This window comes from Sorex araneus, chromosome 6 (assembly GCF_027595985.1).
Source record: "Sorex araneus isolate mSorAra2 chromosome 6, mSorAra2.pri, whole genome shotgun sequence".
NCBI lineage: Eukaryota > Metazoa > Chordata > Mammalia > Eulipotyphla > Soricidae > Sorex > Sorex araneus.
The window spans coordinates 61,116,954-61,135,586 of NC_073307.1; the positions used below are offsets into that span (position 1 = coordinate 61,116,954).

General features: G+C 46.5%; 1 long non-coding RNA gene across 4 annotated transcripts in view; it reads left to right on the forward strand.

Annotated features, from left to right (window-relative positions):
- LOC129405622 (uncharacterized) overlaps window positions 1-17,893 on the forward strand; it is a 19,640-nt gene extending 1,747 nt beyond the window's left edge. For 2 of the 4 annotated variants that reach the window (XR_008630702.1, XR_008630703.1), the window contains 4 exons: window positions 2,147-2,230; window positions 5,304-5,432; window positions 8,309-8,388; window positions 10,274-17,893. This is a non-coding gene — a long non-coding RNA (uncharacterized LOC129405622). The remainder of the gene's footprint in view (window positions 1-2,146; window positions 2,231-5,303; window positions 5,433-8,308; window positions 8,389-10,273) is intronic. The other 2 variants (XR_008630704.1, XR_008630705.1) reach the window with 2 other exon arrangements.
- Window positions 17,894-18,633: the final 740 nt, after the last annotated feature.

Here is an 18,633-nt window from a genome sequence, read left to right on the forward strand (position 1 = left end):
TTTAGATGTCTCCCCTAGTACAGCCAGGAGGTTGGTCTTGCTCAGGATGGACCTGGGTTCAATCTTCCCATACCCCATAGGAGGGTCTGAGCATCAAGAGATCTGGCCCAAAAACCACAAAGTAAGAAAAGCTGAGGGGGCTGGAGCGATAGCACAGCTGGTAGGGCATTTGCCTTGCATGCAGCCGACCTGCACTCAATTCCCAGCATCCCATATGGTCCCCTGAGCACCGCCAGGAGTAATTCCTGAGTGAAGAGCCAGGAGTATCCCCTGTGCATTGCCAGGTGTTACCCAAAAAAGCAAAAAAAAAAAAAAAACATGCCGAGCAATAGGAGTGCAGACAGGGCACTTACCTTTCATGCGGCTGAGAGGTTTGTTCTCCAGTACTGCATAGGGTTCCCTGAGCACTGCCTGGTGTCTCCCAAACCTCTTTTTGGCTGCTGTGGGCTTCTCTCCAACCTCATATTTTAGTTTCCCCCTTTATGCTACGAACTTGGAGTTGATCAGGGACTCTTCCCCTCTGTCCATGTGTCTCTGGATGTAGGGGAGCTGTGCTGTGTCCCCCACCAGTAAAGGAGGGGATCAGCCCTTGAGCTACTCTCCCTGGTCTATCTCACTACTTGGGGAGCAATCGAGCTGGGATTTGAGAACACACCTGGCAGTGCTTGAGAGCTACGCCCTGCTCTGTTCACATTAGCAGTGCCAGTGGGTACTGGTGAAGGTCCCCAAGGTTCCATGTGGCCAGCATGTGTTCCAGCCTTGTGTGCTCTCTCCTGCCCCTCTGTTCATACACTCATTGGAAGTTCTTAGATGTTAACATGATGGAAAACTTCCAACAAGAGGCTGTCAGAAGGAAATAAAGGCGTTGGAGTCTTTGAGCAAAATTATAGACTTTCATCATTTTGATTTCTTTGGGGCCAAATGTATGTTCCGCCTACTTTTCTTACACAGGATCACATAACTGAATGAGTAAAATGACATAATCTGTGAAAACTTGACCTGTAAGTTCTGAGCATCCCAGGGTGTGGCCCAAAAAGAAACAAACCAAAGAACTGAGCCTTGAGATTTATTCCTGAATTTCACACATCTCTGTTGGCAGACGACTTTCTCTGTGCCTTTGTCAGAGGGGAGGGGAGTGGCGATCTCAAATCCAGCAGTACTCAGGGTGTAAAATTGAGTCAGACGGATGCGAACCTTGGAAATCACAGCCTGTTTTCAGCTCAGAGTCACACCCGGAGCTGCCAGGTGTCCGCAGCCCTGCCATGAACTCTACCAGTTGGGCCGTGTCCTAGCCTCCACCAGCATGCCAGTCTGTTCTTATCAGAGGGTTCACAGGATTTATGTAGAATTTGGATTCTGGGGTAAGAAATAGGCCAGTAGTGCAGGCTCTGGCCTTGGAAGCAGACCGCCACAGTATAATAGTTTCATTTTCAGTTGGTCATGCCTTCGATGCCAATGGGTCAATTCTGGCTCTGCTTTGATCACCCCTTGCAAGATGTGGGGACCCTTTCCATCTGATGGAGATTGAAACTTGATTGAAGTACATGCCAGGCAAGCACCCTATACTCTGTGGTATCGCTGTGGCCATCATAAAAAGGGTTTTACTCTGGTTAAATTCCAGGAAGTTGTGATAGCAAATGTACTTTTTACTACTAAGTACACAACTCACATTTCTTGAGTGTGTGATTTTGCTTTGGGATCACATCCACTAGTAGTCTGGGCTTCCTTCTGAGTCTGCACTCAGGAATTACGCCTGGTGGGCTTTGTGGACGGTATGGATGAGGGAGGTCAAACCTGGGTAGCTGTGTGCAAGGCCAGTGCCCACCTTTCCCTGTGATTTATTGATCTGACTCGGGATCTGATTTTTACCTATTCAGCTATATATGTTTTCTCAGAAATTCTAGAATTTTCAGTTAGGGTAGACCCAAGAGCCCTAAGAACATGTTAGCAGGGCAGCTGCTTGCTTTACCTTCCCTGAGAGTGAACAGCATCGTGGATTACAACGCACTTCTGTGTCCCCTGGAGAGGAAGGGACATTGGGCAATGTCTTCCTGGGTGGGTATGTGAGCTCAGCCTGAGGGTGATGCTGGTCAGGGCCATGAATTGTGCTCCATTCTGGAGCTCATAAGTCTGACTTCTCTTCCAGCTGATTCCACGGAGCCACCTGCTGATCCTTGGGAATTACAGAAGCTGCAGGCAATGGTGACGCTTCACTGACACACTGTTCCAGGTGAGAGGAAAACGATGTGGTGACATGATGCAGTAACAGGCACGTACCGGTTTCTAGGGTCTTTGTATCTTGAGTTTCAGGAAGTAGTCCTGGCATGTAATTCCTGGCCTGAGTGCTCCGACTCTCTGCTATTTGAGGCTACTTTGTCCTTGTTTGTTGGTTTCCTTTTATTTGGATTTAGCCACAACCAGCAGTGCTCTGTGAGTACTTCTAACTCTGTGTTCAATTATTCCTACCAGATCTCAGGGACCCTATCGGGTGGTGTGGATTCAAGACTGTCTTCTGTTTCATTTTTTTTCTTTTCAGCAACATTTAGTGATCATTTTTTTTTATTAGTTTATTTTTAGAGAGTCATCGTGAGGGTACAGTTACAGATCCATACATCTTTGTGCTCATGTTTCCCCCATACAAAGTTCGATAACCCATCCCTTCACCAGTGCCCATTCTCCACCACCAGTAAGCCCAACATCCCTCACCCCCTCCCCAGTCCCGTCTCCCCCCACCCCATCCTGCCACTATGTCAGGGAATTCCCTTTTGTTCTCTCTCTCTGATTAGGTGTTGTGGTTTGCAATAATGGTGTTGAGTGGCCATTGTGTTCAGTCTCTAGTCTGTATTCGGCCCGCATCACCCTTCCCCCACATGACCTCCAACCACATTTTACTTGGTGGTCCCTTCCCTGAGTTACCCAGAATGAGAGACCAGCCTCCAAGCCATGGAAACAATCTCCTGGTACTTATTTCTACTATTCTTGGGCGTTAGTCTTATAGTCTATTATTCTATATTCCACAGATGAATGCAATCTTTCTATGTCTGTCTCTCTCTTTCTGACTCATTTCACTTAGCATGATACTTTCCATGTTGATCCACTTATATGCAAACGTCATGACCTCATTTTTTTCTCTCAGCTGCATAGTATTCCATTGTATAGATGTACCAGAGTTTCTTCAACCAGTCATCTGTTCTAGGGCACTCGGGTTTTTTCCAGATTCTGGCTATTGTAAACAGTGCTGCGGTGAACATATAAGTGCATATGTCACTTCGACTATACTTTTTGGCTTTTCTGGGATATATTCCCAGCAGTGGTATTGCTGGGTCAACATTTAGTGATCATTATATTTTAGGACAGGAATGATTGTGTGCTTTATATCTGTTTCACTTATAGTACTTGTCTTTGCAAAGTAACTGTATTTTGATCTATGAAACATTTTCCTTTTTAAAAATTTAAAAAAATTTTTTAATTAGTGAATCACTGTGAGGGTACAGTTAACAGACGTACATATTTTCGTACTTGTGTTTCAGTCATACAATGCTCGTGTACCCATCCGTCCACCAGTAACCATTCTCCACCACCGATGATCCCAATATCTCTCCCACCCCCTCACTCCATACCCCACCACCTGAACCCGCCTCTGTGGCAGGGCATTCCCTTTTTTTTTTTTTTTTTTGTGAGGTGATGGGAGGATCACAACGAGTGATCCTCCTGGGTTACTTCTGGCTGTTCACTCAACGTTGCAGCTGGTAGTGCTTGCTGGACCAGATGGGACAGTGGGGATTGACAGTCCTGCCCACTCTCCCCAGACCCACTGTAGTGTAACTCCATCTGCCGCTTTGTTTTCTATTGTATTTGTTGTTATCCCACAGCTGATGTGCTCAGGGCCACTGGAGGCCTGCTACCACCTGCGGGCCTTCGGTGAGAGCAGCCTGGGAGCAGGGCTGGGCTTTGTGTTCCCCAGGCACAGTGGTTCTGATGGGCCAGGATTATTGACAGCAATGCTGATAATTTTCACATGTTCATTTCTCTGTTTCTGTTTTTGTGATTTGGCCACACTTGGCAATTGTCAGGCTTGCTGCTGGGATTCAGGGGATCTACCCAGGTCAGTCAAGAGCATGGGACAGCCCCCCACGTGCTGTACTATCGATAAGCTTCCTGTGAATAGTTCCTTCCATTGCTAAATGAATCACCTTCTTGTACAACCACAGGGGCCTTTATTAGAGGGGAGGGGAGTAGCAAAATCAATTCCAGCTGTACTCAGGGATAACTCCTTAGGGATTCAGGGTGTAAAGTTGAGTCGGATGCATGCATGGCAAGTGCATGCATGGGAAGTTCTCACTTACTGTCCCCTTCAAGCCTTCGAAATCACAGCTTGTTTTTGGCTCAGGGTCTCACCAGGAGCTGCCAGGTGTCTACAGTCCCGCCATGACCACTACCAGTTGGGCCTTGTCCTAGCCTCCGCCTGCATGCCAGTCTGTTTTTATCAGAGGGTTCACAGGATTTATATAGAATTTGAATTTTGGGGTAAGAGATAGGCCAGGAGTGCAGGCCCTGGCCTTGGAAGCAGACTGCCACAGTATAATGGGTTCATTTTCAGTTGGCCATGCCTGTGATGCTAATGGGTTACTTCTGGCTCTTCTCATTGATCACCCATTGCAAGACGTGGGGATACTTTCTGTCTGATGGAGATTGAAACTTGACTGAAGTGCATGCCAGGCAGGTACCCCATGCTCTGTGCTATCTCTGAGGCCAGATTTTGCTCTGGTTAAATTCCAGAAAGTTGTGATAGTAGATGTTCTTTTTCCTACTAAGTACACAACTCACATTTCTTGAGTGTGTGTTTTTTCTTTGGGATCACATCCACCAGTAGTCTGGGCTTCCTTCTGACGCTTCACTCAGGAATCACTCCTGGTGGGCTTTGTGGACTGTAGGGATGAGGGAGGCCAATCCCGGGTAGCTGTGTGCAAGGCCAGTGACCTCCCTTCTCTGTGTTTTATTGATCTGTCTGCAGGATTTGATTTTTACCTATTCAGCTAGATATGTTTGTTAAAAATTATAGAATGTTCAGTTAGTGTGGACCTAGGAGCCCAAACAACGGGACAGCAGGTCAGCTTCTTCCTTTACCTTACGTGAGAGCGAAGGGCATCATGGATTACAATGCACTTGTGTGTCCCCTGGAGAGGAAGGGACATCTAGTAATGTATTTCTGGGTGGGTTTTGAGCTGTGCCTGAGGGTGACGCTGGTCAGGTCCATCAGTTGTGCTCCGTTCTGGTTCTCATGTGTCTGACTTCTCCTCCAGGTGATTCTATGGAGCCACCTGCTGATCCTTGGGAATTACAGAAGCTTCAGACAATGGTGACACACCATCTGACACACTGTCCCCAGGTGGGAGGAGAATGATGTGGTGACATGATGCAGTGACAGGCAGGTACTTGTTTCTAGGGTCTCTGTCTCTTGAGTTTCAGGAAGGAGTCCTGGGATGTAATTCCTGGCCTGAGTACTCCGACTCTCTGCTATTTGAGGCTACTTTGTCCTTGTCTGTTAGATTCCTTTTATTTGGGTTTAGCCACAACCAGCAGTACTAGAGGAATACTTCTAACTCAGTGCTCAATTATCATTCCTACCAGATCTATTGGAACCGTTCAGTTGGCATGGATTCAAGACTGCCTTCAGATTATTTTTTTTTCTTTTGAGCAACATTTAGTGAACATTATATTTTAGGACAGGAATGATATTGTGTGCTTTATTTCTGTTTCACTTATAGTACTTGTCTTTGCAAAGTAACTGTACTTTGATCTATGCAACATTTTTCTTTTTTTTTTTTTTTTTTTTGCTTTTTGGGTCACACCCAGCGATGCTCAGGGCTTACTCCTGGCTTTGCACTCAGGAATTACTCCTGGCGGTGCTTGGGGGACCATATGGGATGCCGGGGATCGAACCCGGGTCGGCTGCGTGCAAGGCAAATGCCCTACCCACTGTACTATCGCTCCGGCCCCAACATTTTTCTTTTTAAAAAAATCTTTTTAATTAGTGAATCACTGTGAGGGTAGAGTTAACAGATTTACGTATTTCCGTGCTTTTGTTTCAGTCATACAATGCTCAAGTACCCATCCTTCCACCAATTCCCATTCTCCACCACCGATGATCCCAGTATTCCTTCCACCCCCCACTTTATCCCCCCACCCCACCTTGCCTCTGTGGCAGGGTGTAGGATGACATTACTTTGTCCTCTCCCCTGTCACCCTACAGCAGGGAATTCCCTTTGGGTGGTGATGGGAGGGTTACAAAGAGTGATTCTCCTGGGTTACTTCTGGCTCTGCACTCAATGTTGCAGCTGGCAGTGCTTGCCGGACCAGGTGGGACAGTGGGGATTGATAGTCCTGCCCATTGTCCCTGGACCCGCTGTAGTGTAACTCCATCTGCCTTTTTGTCTTCTATTGTATTTGTGTTCTCACACAGCTTTGAGTCACTAACTGGATATTGTGTGTCCCTTTCTCATCCCTAGAACATAGAATAGGGACTGTGGGATATGGCATTGGTAGGGTGTGGTATCTAGTGATTTGGTCCAACCCATTGTTGCTATTTTTGGTCCTGTTGGGTCTGTGCTCAGGTGTTATCCTCTGCAGTGGTCATTGGATTTATTCCTGGGGTGGCTGCAGGCAAGTCCAGAACTTGCAGGAACCTTCTAGTCTAGTGTCATTGTAGTAGATCTGCCTTCTTGTGAGGGATTCCTGGGCTCATCAGCCCCAAATGTGGATGGAGGCTGTTTCCTCCCAATTGGAATGGGGAAGGGAGTGAGGCCCTGAGCTCCTCTAGGGCGCTAGGGTGTCTCATTCTCACGCCCCATAGTATGGGGTGGGATGACATCACTCCTGCTCCATATGTCTGTGTTCAGGACATGGTGACCTTCCCCAACATGGCCATGAGTTCCACCCCAGAGGAAAGAACAAGTGTCAGAAATCAAGTTTTTGCAGGGTACAGGTGAGCTCCAACCTGCTGGAATATCTCCCCAGTCCCTGGCTTTATGTCTTATGAGTCCAACTTATTTTTTTTTCTTGCTGTATTTCATTTTTGGGTCAGCTGGCAATGCACATGAGTGACTCCAAGATATGCACTCAGGAATCACTCCTGATTAGATCCCCAGCATCCAATATGGTCCCCAGGCACAGCCGGGAATATTTCCTCAGCCCAGAGCCACGATTAAGCCCTATACATTGCTGTGTGTGACCCAAAACAAACCAAATACATTTACTTCTCTTTCCACACTTGAGTGCTTTGCTTCTGCTCTTGGTATTGTTTGGGGGACACATTCGGCATTTTCATTTTATTTGTAATTTTTAAATTCCATTCATTTATTTTTTGGCTTTTGGGTCACACTCAGTGGTGTTTAGGGGTTACTCCTGACTCTGCCCTCAGGAATTTCTCCTGGCAGTGCTCAGGGACCACATGGAATGTTGAGATTGGGACCCCGGTGATTTGTGTGCAAGGCAAATGCCCTGCCCTGCACTATGCTGTCATTCCAGCCTCTAAGATCAATTTTGTCTTAGATTCTCACCCACTTAGCCACTGTTTTGCTCAGTGCTTGGGGTCACTTCAACTGATCTTGGGAGAACAGGTGGCACCTGGCATCAACCCAAGGTTCCCACCCGGAATGAGGTGGTGGCGGGTGAGTGCAGGGCCTGGTACGGGGCCTGTGGGCCTTGGGGGTGCGGGAACTGCCAGGAACAAGGGGGCGTGGCTGTGCCAACCCTCCGGGGACGGGACTTCTTTGGACCCTGTCCAGGAAAATTTGACCCCGACATGGCTACTGTTTTACTTAGATGGGAACAATATCAGAGCACTTAGAGCCTTTGCTTTCCATGTTTCAGACCCAGGTTCCATTCCATGAGCATGACCAGAACTGATTCCTGAGTGCAGAGCCAGGAATAACCACTTAGTATTGGCTGAGTGGTCTTCGAGAAAATGTAATAGAAGACAGATTTATTTTGAGGGGCAGAGCGGCAGCTCCCGAAAATCAAGATCATGCTGTTGTTGCTGATGTATTAATTACCATGATGTCTGGGACCATCCAGGAGGCGTGGTCGTCATAGATGCTTAGTGTTTGCAAATGAAAATTTGCTTTTGGGGGCTATTTTTGGTGTTTTTATGAGTGCGAGGGGGTCTGTCCATGCCTGTAGATGCTCAGGGCTTACTCCTGGATCTGGGCTCCATAAGAGATGCCGAGGATTGATCAGGGTGAGCAAGGCAAGCACATTAGCCCTTTACTGTCTGTCTGATTTCAATGTTGGTGTTTTTGTACATCAGGAATTTCTGCTCTCTCACAGCAAGTTGCAAAGCCTCCGCACTTCTCATCTCGCCGTGATCAAGCGACCCAGGCTATTGGGGTGAGTACTGTGGTTAAGTTTTTTTTTTTTTTAAGTAGTCAGACCTTGGGTTTGTGTGTTCGGCCGACAATGTGGAGCTTGGTGCAGTAGTAATTTCTGAGTGCAGAGCCAGGAGGAAATCCTAAGCATCCATCAGGTGTGACCCAAAAAGGGCAAAAAGAATGTGTAGGACTATGTGCTTCTTAAAGTCACAGAGCAAAGCACCCCCTTTGTTTCATCTTTCCCTTAGCAGGCTACCCACAGTGTTGTTTTGAGTAGTGCTGGTAAATAAGATATTTGAAGAAAGAAATTAATTTTTTATGGGGGTCCGGGGTGAATAGAACCTTTGCCTAGGGCTCACTCCTGGTGTGCTGGAAATAATTTATTTAAAAGGGCCAGAATATAGCAAGTATGGTACTTGCCTTGCTAGCGACCAACCCAGGTTCTATCTGTGGCATCTTATCTTTTCCCCGAACCCCACCAGGACTACCTCATCCAGAGTAGGAATAATCCCTGAATACTGTTGGTTTTTGCCCCAAACCAAAGACACGCACAGAGGATGTGAGAGTAGAGAACAAAGAATAAGTATTCAGGATAAAACATGGGCTTCTGCAGCATAATATAAGTCCAGACACAGTGGATTTAAGGATCCACTGTTCAGTTCTTTAAGTGTTTTACTGTAGAAATTGTCTTTGCACATGAATTTACTTTTGGGTTTCTTTTCTTCATTAGTTACCTTTTTTGTTGCAGTATTTGGGGGCCACACCCTGCAGTGTTCATGGCTAACTCCTTTCTCTACTCTCAGTGATCATTTCTCCCAAGGGTCAGGAACCCATCTCGGGTGCTGGGTATCAAACCTGGGTCAGCCAAGAGCAAGGCAAGCACCTTCTCTACTGTATCACTACCTTGGCCCCAACTATAATGCTCATCTTTAAAAAGCAGACTCACTCCAGATGCTCCAACTGTGAGACAGTTTTTTACATCCTGTTGTATAGTAAACACCGGGACATGAGGATAATTTTCTTATCCAAATACATTCCTGCACAACAGTAGTGAATGCTGGATGCAGGCCTATGTAGATGTGTCTTTGGGGTTTAGGGCATTCCAGAGTGAAATCTGCAGTGTTCTGGCTGGAAGGAGTCCTAAGGCCAGGGAACAGAGGCGTGTGTGCTGGTGAGTTGTGTAAGTTCACAAAATAAAAGAGTGAGCTGCGGTGGCAATGGCGTGGTCTCTCATCCACCACATGCTTTTGGTGGCCATGATCTGTTTCCCCCAACACGGGCTGCAGCCACCGACAACAGACACATGAAGGAATGAACAGGGCCGCCAGGCGGTTTGGTGATCAGGTGCTGTTTATTCCATTCTCCCCACGTATTTGTTCCAGTCTCACAAAGCTCCCCGTTCCAGTCTCACACTGACCCTCATTCCTATCTCCTCTTGTCCTCCGAACTAGTCTCTCCGCACTCCGTCTTATAGCCTAGGTCTTGAAGTATTCAGACCCAGGTTCTGAATACTTCCAAGCATCCTTGGTAGCAACTATACCCATGTGAGGCCACACAATCAACATAGTTTAAGTTAAGAGAAAGATCTTCTGCAGCCAGAAGATCCTCTCAAGGGCAGAATACCACCTAGAGTTGTGTTTCTCCTTTACTTAGTCCCACAACTATTTTAGATTTACTTCTAAATAATCGTTCTCATCAATTTGTGTGGACACAAACTACATGAAGCTTGTAGGGTCGCTGTCCTCGGGACATCTTGCTAAAGATCCCAGAGTATAGATCCGAGACCACAGTTCTCAGGCCACTGTAGTCTTTCCTAACCCTAGCAGGATCCTAATCCAGTTGTTACTTTTGGATCATAAGTGAATTTGTCCATGCTCTTAACTTATAATGCTCTTAACTTACAGTTCCGTATTATAGCACTTGGCCTATCCTGATTCTATGCCAGGGTAGCTCACAGTTTGCCCTGGGTCCATCTAGTCCCTCATCAGGACCGTGCATTTGAGGTGCCAAGAAATATGGACAACAAAGGCTTTAGTGTCTCGAGAAAACAGATGCCCAGGAGTTAATATTCATCGGATTTAAAGGACTTCAAAGTTCCAAAAGCATAGACTTAACTGTCTTCCTGTCTACAGAAAAGACATTGCTATGAAGTAAACTATGCAAAAAGGAGAGGAGAAGGAGAAAAGCAATATTTCACTTATCAAACACATGGGGAGGCGCGGGGCACTCCGGAGGGCACTTTGGTCCTGCCACAAAGTCTGCCTTCACAGCCGCCCTGCCTCAGGGCACCAATTCCTCCTCTACCCACAAGACCAATGGCGGCCCGAGCCAGGCAACCGCAGCTAGATTAGAAAGGATTCCTGAAGGGCCGTCTGTGGCATCACTTCCGTTTTTGCCAGGGGCCTTAAAGAGCCATCGCTAAGATTTAGAGAACCCAGGTGAACTGGTGGTGTAAGGGGAATGGACTAAACAAAGGAGTGGAGAGGCAGCTGATGGGGCGGTGAGCCACAGAGTGAGGAGCTTCGGGGGGAAGGAGAAGAGACCTGATCCTGTACTGATCAGTCAAAAATTCAACCAATGCTATCACAGTCCCCCAGGAAAAACGCGGGTGGGTTGATTGAAAGTAAAACAGGCAGGTAGGTGCAAGTCACCTGATGCTGGGGAATTAAGATGGGGTGAGAGCAGTGACTCCAAAGCCAGCCCTGGAGATGCAGAGAGGAACTGGCCTGGCAGCAGCCCAGAGAGCTGGACAGACACTGCAAAGGGGAAAATGCTGGAAGAACACAGTCTTTGGAAAAAGCCCAACCACTGGACTCTTGCCTACAAGGTAAACCACATCAAGGCAGTTTCAGAAACAAATACAGAGGATGGGTAAGAGGGGTAGTACAGCGGGCTGGGCACTTACTTACCTTGCATGCGGGCAATCTGGGTTCACACCTCAGAATTCCAAATGGTTCCCTGAGCATCACCGAAGAGCAAGAAAGAAACAGCACACTGAATCACTTTGGACAAGAGTGGCGCCCCCAAAATGCCTCCAAACTGTGTGCCCGGAGCTTCTGGCCCAGGCGCTGCCAGCGAGTGATGCAATTACCAAAAGAATTTTCCCTGGACTTCATATAGAAATCCAAAACCTCGAGGCTGCGATAGCAGCCACGCGACCTAATATCTTTTGATTGTCAGCAATGTGTAAATGTTCCTTTTTGGCAGGGCTTACCGTGGGGGGAAACTCCAAACAATAGTACTGAGTTTTTTGTTGAAGGGTAAAAAATTGTAACGATAGAATTTTAGGCAGAATTTTCCCTGGACTTTATATAGAAACCCAAAACCGCGTGGCCTCGGCAGCCTAATGTCATCTAATCATCAGCAATATGAAATGGTTCCTTTGTAATGGGTTGGACTTTGGGGGGACCATAATAGGGTTAAAGTTTGTAGCGACGTGTAATTTCTGGCTGTACTTTCCCTGGACTTTATACAGAAATTCAAAGCCGCGAGGCCGCTGCCATGGCCGTGCAACCTATTGTCATTTAATCATCACCAATATGAAATGGTTCCTTCTTAGCGGGTCGGACTTTGGTGGGAAATCCTAACAAGAATACTAAGTCTTTTGCTGAAATATTGAAGGCTATCAAAGTGATAGCCATCTCTATAGACTGAACTAAGCCATATCCCCACGCCGGCTGAGAAGAAATATCCTTCTTTCTCGGGAAGAAACGCGGCGTGGCATTAACCATAGTATGATGTCCATTAAGCTGACATGGACCTGGTGGCGTGGGAATGGGATACAAGGGAATAAATTATTATGTACTTGGAACAGCGGGACGCTGGTGGAATCTCGAGCCGGGGCCGATACCAGCATATTACCTTTGATTCCAGAAACTGCTTGCAGACATTCTACCAGGCTATCAACTAAGCCAGAGCCCCACGCCGGCTGATGACGGGAAATAACCATCTTTTTTGGTTTGTTTTCCCTTTGTCAGGCAGCGTGGTGATTACTAAACAGGCGTGATCTCGGTGGCGCGGGACGAGGGGGGAAAAAAATAGAAAAGTTATGTAACAAACAGCGGGACTTAATATCTCTACATTCTCAGCAATGGAGAGCCATCAAATGCTTCCTTGACAGTGGGACTGTCTTTTCTTTTTTGGGGGAAACCCTAGCAACAATAGTGAGTTATGTGTTGAAACATGGACTGTAACCAAGATAAAGCGTAAACGAAGTGAAACTTATCATTTACAAGGGCAGGGACTGGGGGGGCGGGAGAGGGCGGGAGGTTTAATGGGGTGGTTGGTGATGGAATATGGGCACGGGTGAAGGGAAGGGTGTTTGAGTATTGTATAACTGACATAATCCTGAGAACTATGTAACCCTCCACATGGTGATTCAATAAAATTTAAATTAAAAAAAAAAAGAAACAGCACTGTAGTGCTGTCGTCCCATTGTTCATCGATTTGCTTGAGTGGGCACCAGTAACATCTCCATTGTGAGATTTGTTGTTACTGTTTTTGGAATATCGAGTGTGCCACATGTAGCTTGCCAGGCTCTGCGTTGAGGTGAGATACCCTCAGTAGGTTGCCGGGCTCTCTGAGAGGGGTGGAGGAAGACAGAAATCAGTATACATTAGGAAACTTATTATTTTACAGGCACGAAAGAACAAAGTATTTGCACTGATGATTAGTTACCAAAGTTGACCGTATTTATGATTTTATTTATTGAAACTATCTGTATGTTTCAGAGCTTTGGCCAGAGTGATAGAACAGTGGGTAAGGTGTTTGCCTTGCACATGACCAGTCCGGGTTTGATCCCTGCATCCCATTTGATGCCCCAAGTACCACCAGTAGTAATTCATGAGTGCAGAGATATGAGTGACCGCTGAGAATCACTGGGTGTGATCCAAAAAGCCAAAACAAAATAAGAAGCAATCTCTTTTTTATTGTTTTGGTTTGTTTGTTTTTAGACTACAGTCAACGGCACTCGGTGCATACTCCTGGCTCTGTGCTCAGGAACCACTCCTAGTGGGACTCCAGGGACCATATGTGCACATGGTATTGAACTAAGGCCATCCCCTTGCAAGGCAAGCACCCTACCCACTGTACCACATCTCCACACTCACACAGCACTCTCTAAAGGAACATATACTCCCAGGAGTAAACCCAAAGTTCCTACGGCTCCTACCTGCTGCAAATGCCTTCTCCCGCACTCGTGTCTATCCACTGAGCTCCTCTCCAAGGCCCAGCTCGCCCTGCCTTACCACCCACACGGCGGCCTTCTTTCTATGAATCGCTAGAGTACTCACTGTATTGTTTGTCCATGATCTTCCCATGTAAACACTAGCAAACTTTTTAAACAGACATAGTTTCTGTGAGTCATTTTCACAAAGACCTATTTAAGTTTTATTTTTTAATAACTACAGAAACTTCAATGAAATTATCTTATAAAAGTTTCCATGTCTGAGGCTGAAGAGATAACACAATGTGTAGGACCTTGCGTTGTCCACAGCCAACTAAGGTTTGATCCCCAGCATCCCACATGGTCCCCGGTTCACTGCTAGAAGAAGTTCCTGAGTGCAGAGCCAGTAAAGCACCCTGCTTGGTTTATTGATCCAATGAGAGAATTAGCAATACTTTATTGAGTACCTATTTTATTAGTCTGAGCAAGCTGAAATGACTGTTTTAACCAACTAAACTCATGGTTTCACACAGTCCAATCTAATGACAGGCCCAACATATAAGCCCACTAATAATGAAAAAATTGGTGCACTCTGAAGGTCACTTCCTGGAGAAGTTAGGACTGGTGAAGTGGTAAGAGGAGGCCAGCACACAGCAAGAAGACGTCAGAAGACAAAGTGACCAGAGTGGATTACCCACTTAATTATCCCGAATACAAATGACCCAGATACACTGCAAGTCTTATTGTTTTCTATGAACTAACAGTGATCAGCACCCTTTCCCCAAAACTTTATTAATACTTCATTTCTCCCCCAAATTACTAACATAATCTGCTACATTATACTAATCAGCCAACTTTAAAATCAAGATTGAAGACAGATGCTTGTGGAGAGCCTCCACGGGGCCATGCTTCGTAAACAACACCTGTTTCTTGTTAATTGCACCGTGCTTCGTAAACAACTCCTAATAAGGAAACAGGATGTCTTGCCACACCCATAAGCTGTGACTAACCTATCAGATGCAGACACGTGGGCGTAAGCAGGCAGCGAGAGGTATATAAGGGGGGAGGTCTCCTAGCTAGTCGGTTCTCCCTCATGCGTCCCCTTTTCCTCCTTACTCCACGTCCCCGTTCCTGATTTCTTCTCTAACGCATGAGAAAGTTCCTGAATAAATCATAGCCAAAAGGACCTCCGAGTTGCGTGTTTCTTCGCTGGACGAAGCGGCGCGTGGCAGCTGGTGGCCCGTACGGGGAACCCGACCTCCAGTACCCCCCGGTGGATTCAGAACTTGCTGCGATTTATTCAGGACTAAGGTTCACGAGAAATCGTGACGATGAGGTTCCTGTGGTAAGTCAGGACTAAGGTTCACGAGAAGTCGTGACGATCAAGTTCCTGTGGTGAGTCAGGACAATAATATCCATGGATGTGTATGTTTCGTTTGTTGGTTGGATGTTTGTTTGTCTTTCCCTTTTTTTTTTCATTTTTGCTTTCTATGCTTACTCTAAGGATCAAAAGTGCGATAAGGCCGTACAACCAGGACAAGTAGTGTTAGAAGAGACAAAGAAGGACAGAGGCAGCCGTCATGGCATTATAGCCTCTGAGCCAGAGGAGGGTTCGGACGTGGAAAGCGAGGCCTCTAGGGGAACCCTGCTGACGGAGGGACGCGCCCCAAAAAAGAAAGGAAGGCCCCAAGAACCATCCATGACCCGTCCGTCTCTTTATCCCTCGCTACGTCAATTTCAGCAGGGACGGGCTAACGGGGATTCTGACCCCCCTATTGAAGAGGAAGCTGTGATACATGATAGTGACCGATACTTACCGCTAAAGGGCTCTGAGGATGATCTGCACCCTTATCTTAACAAAGCGGGAGGCGGACTTTCTTTTGCAAAACCCAGGCTCTGGGCAGAAATTAGGTGAGAGCTACAGTTAACTTATCCTGTTTTTGAAGATAACAATCAACAGCGATATCACGGGCCCCTAGATTTTAAAATAATTAAGTCCTTGGCAGAATCAGTAAAGATGTATGGAGCCAACACGGCATTTACCTTAACTCAAGTAGGCTTATTCAGATATTGTATGACGCCAAATGATTGGCAACAGGTGGCTAGAGCGGTGTTGACGCCCAGACAATACTTAGACTGGCGTACCTTCTTAATGGAATTTGCAAAATTGAGCAAGCTCTTACTGCTGCTGGCAATACACGCGTGCAGCCTGAATTTCCTATTTTACTTTGTGTGCTTTCAACATATGGGCAACCTACTGCAGTCCTATGGCAGGAGGGACCCCTTCTGTGGATTCATCCTAGGGTCTCTCCGGCAAAAGCCGTGGAATTATACCCTGCAGCTGTAGCCCGTTTGGCTATGATTGGTATTCAGGACTGTTTGCAATACTTTGGAAAACTTCCAGATACTCTTATTACCCCCTATAATTCCACTCAAATAGTTTCTTTGTGTAACTTACATGATGATTGGGCGATTCTCCGATTTTCTTTTCCCAATGTTATTAATAATCATTATCCCAAACATCCACTAATGACCTTCTTTAAAACCCATCTGGTAATTTTCCCCAAAGTCACCTCTTATGTACCCCTTCAGGATGTTCCAAACATTTATACTGATGGTTCAAGTACAGGCTGGGGGGCTTATATGATAGAGGGTCAAGATCCTATTCGTATGCAATTTCCAACTACGTCTCCTCAAGTTGTGGAACTCCGCATTGTCTTGACAGTGTTTGAGCATTGCCCCTTTGCTTTCAATTTGATCTGATTCACGATACGTTGTAAATGCTCTTTGCTCACTCGAGGTAGCAGGACTCATAAAGGCCTCCAGCTCGATAGCCTCCTTGTTATCTGCTTTACAGCAAATTCTTTGGACCCATGAAAAACCATTTTTTGTCACACATATCCGCTCTCACACAGGCCTTCCGGGTCCCTTAGCAGAAGGCAATGCTTGTGTTGATGCACTCACTAGACCATCTTGTTTTGTTATTCAGTCTCCTTTACAATTAGCAAAAAATTTTCATGACCGTTTCCATGTTTCTTCTCGGACCCTTCAACATAGATTTCAAATACCTCGAGCCGAAGCTCGGGCAATTGTTTTACATTGTCCACACTGTGTCCCTTTTCTTCCTGCCCCCTCCATGGGCATAAACCCTCGTGGTCTTGTGCCTTTACGCATTTGGCAAATGGATGTTACACATTTCTCGGAATTTGGCAGGCTCAAATATCTCCATGTATCCGTGGACACGTGCTCCGGTATCATTCATGCCACTCCCCTTCCTGGAGAGCGGTCCACAAATGTTATCTCTCATTGCCTTGAAGCATGGGCAGCCGGGGGCATCCCAGCCCAACTGAAAACAGATAACGGTCCGGCATACACCTCTGCTAAATTCACCGCATTTTGTGCCCAGATGGGAGTCTCTTTATCTCATGGCCTCCCATATAACCCACAAGGACAGGGCATCGTTGAGCGTGCCCATTCCACCCTTAAAGCATGCCTAATAAAACAAAAAGGGGGAGTTGGCCTGGGACGGCCCCCTCGAGAAAGAATCTCTATTGCACTTTTTACTCTAAATTTTTTTATTATTGATGATAAGGGCGCCTCCTCTGCAGACAGGCATTCTTCAAAGATCCCTGTGTGCCAAGGATATGTTAAATGGAAGGATATCCTTTCTGGTGTATGGCATGGCCCGGACCCCGTGTTAACCTGGGCCAGGGGTTCTGTTTGTGTTTTTCCACAGGACAGGGCAGAACCAGTGTGGATTCCTGAACGTCTGACACGGAAGACCACGCCTCCAGTAGATCAAGAGGTGGAAACTGGTGCTCCTGTTCAACCTGGTTCCTGTGATGATACGAGCTGAAGAAGCAGCTTTTTGGGCCATTGCACACCATGGCCTGCTTTTATCCCTTCCTTACCCACCTTAATAAGACCAGAGTAGAAGTCCCCTCTATTTTATCAAAGAGTGGGTGGAGGTGGGAGTAGTACTATCCTTATTGCTTCTCGCTGCTTTGGTTTTTTGCCTGGTGTCTATACAAAATGCAGCAAGAACAACTATTTACAAAGGCGTGGTATTTACAGGTATTCGTGGCCCTGGAGGCACAGCAATCCCCGTAGCTTTGGCTTGCAACTTGGAAACAATAATCTCGCTTAGAACAATCAGGTCTAGCTGGACGTAGCAAAGGTATTATGCAGCTGAGAGCCCTTAACTGCAGGGGACCTCCTGTAGTTGAGGAGTTTGAAAGGGTGCACTATACCCCACCTGACCTGGTGATCAGATGCAGTTTATTCTGTTCTCCCCACGTGTCTTTTCTAGTCTCACCAAGCTACCCATTCCAGTCTCACCCTAGCCCTCATTCCCATCTCCTCCTGTCCTCCAAACTAGTCTCTCCACACTATTTTAGATTTACTTCTAAATAATCATTCTCATCAATTTGTGTGGACACAAACTACATGAAGCTTGTAGGGTCGCTGTCCTCGGGACATCTTGCTAAAGATCCCAGAGTATAGATCTAAGACCACAGTTCTCAAGCCACTGTAGTCTTTCCTAACCCTAGCAGGATCCTAATCCAGTTGTTACTTTTGGATCATAAGTGAATTTGTCCATGCTCTTAACTTACAGTTCCGTATGATAGTACTTGGCCTATCCTGATTCCATGCCAGGGTAGCTCATAGTTTGCCCTGGGTCCATCAGGACCCTGCATTTGAGGTGCCAAGAACTATGGACAACTGAGGATTTAGTGTCTCGAGAAAACAGATGCCCAGGAGTTAATATTCATCGAAGTTAAAGGATTTAAAGGAGTCAAAGGAGTTAAAGGACTTCAAAGTTCCAAAAGCATAGACTTAACTGTCTTCCTGTCTTTTCCTACAGAAAAGATATTGCTATGAAGTAAACTATGCAAAAAGGAGAGGAGAAGGAGAAAAGCAATATTTCAACTACCAAACACATGGGGAGGCGCAGGGCACTCAGGAGGGCACTTCGGTCCTGCCACAAAATCTGCCTTCACAGCCACCCTGCCGCCGGGCGCCAATTCCTCCTCTACCCACAAGACCAATGGTGGCCCGAGCCAGGCAACCACAGCTAGAATAGAAAGGATCCCCGAAGGG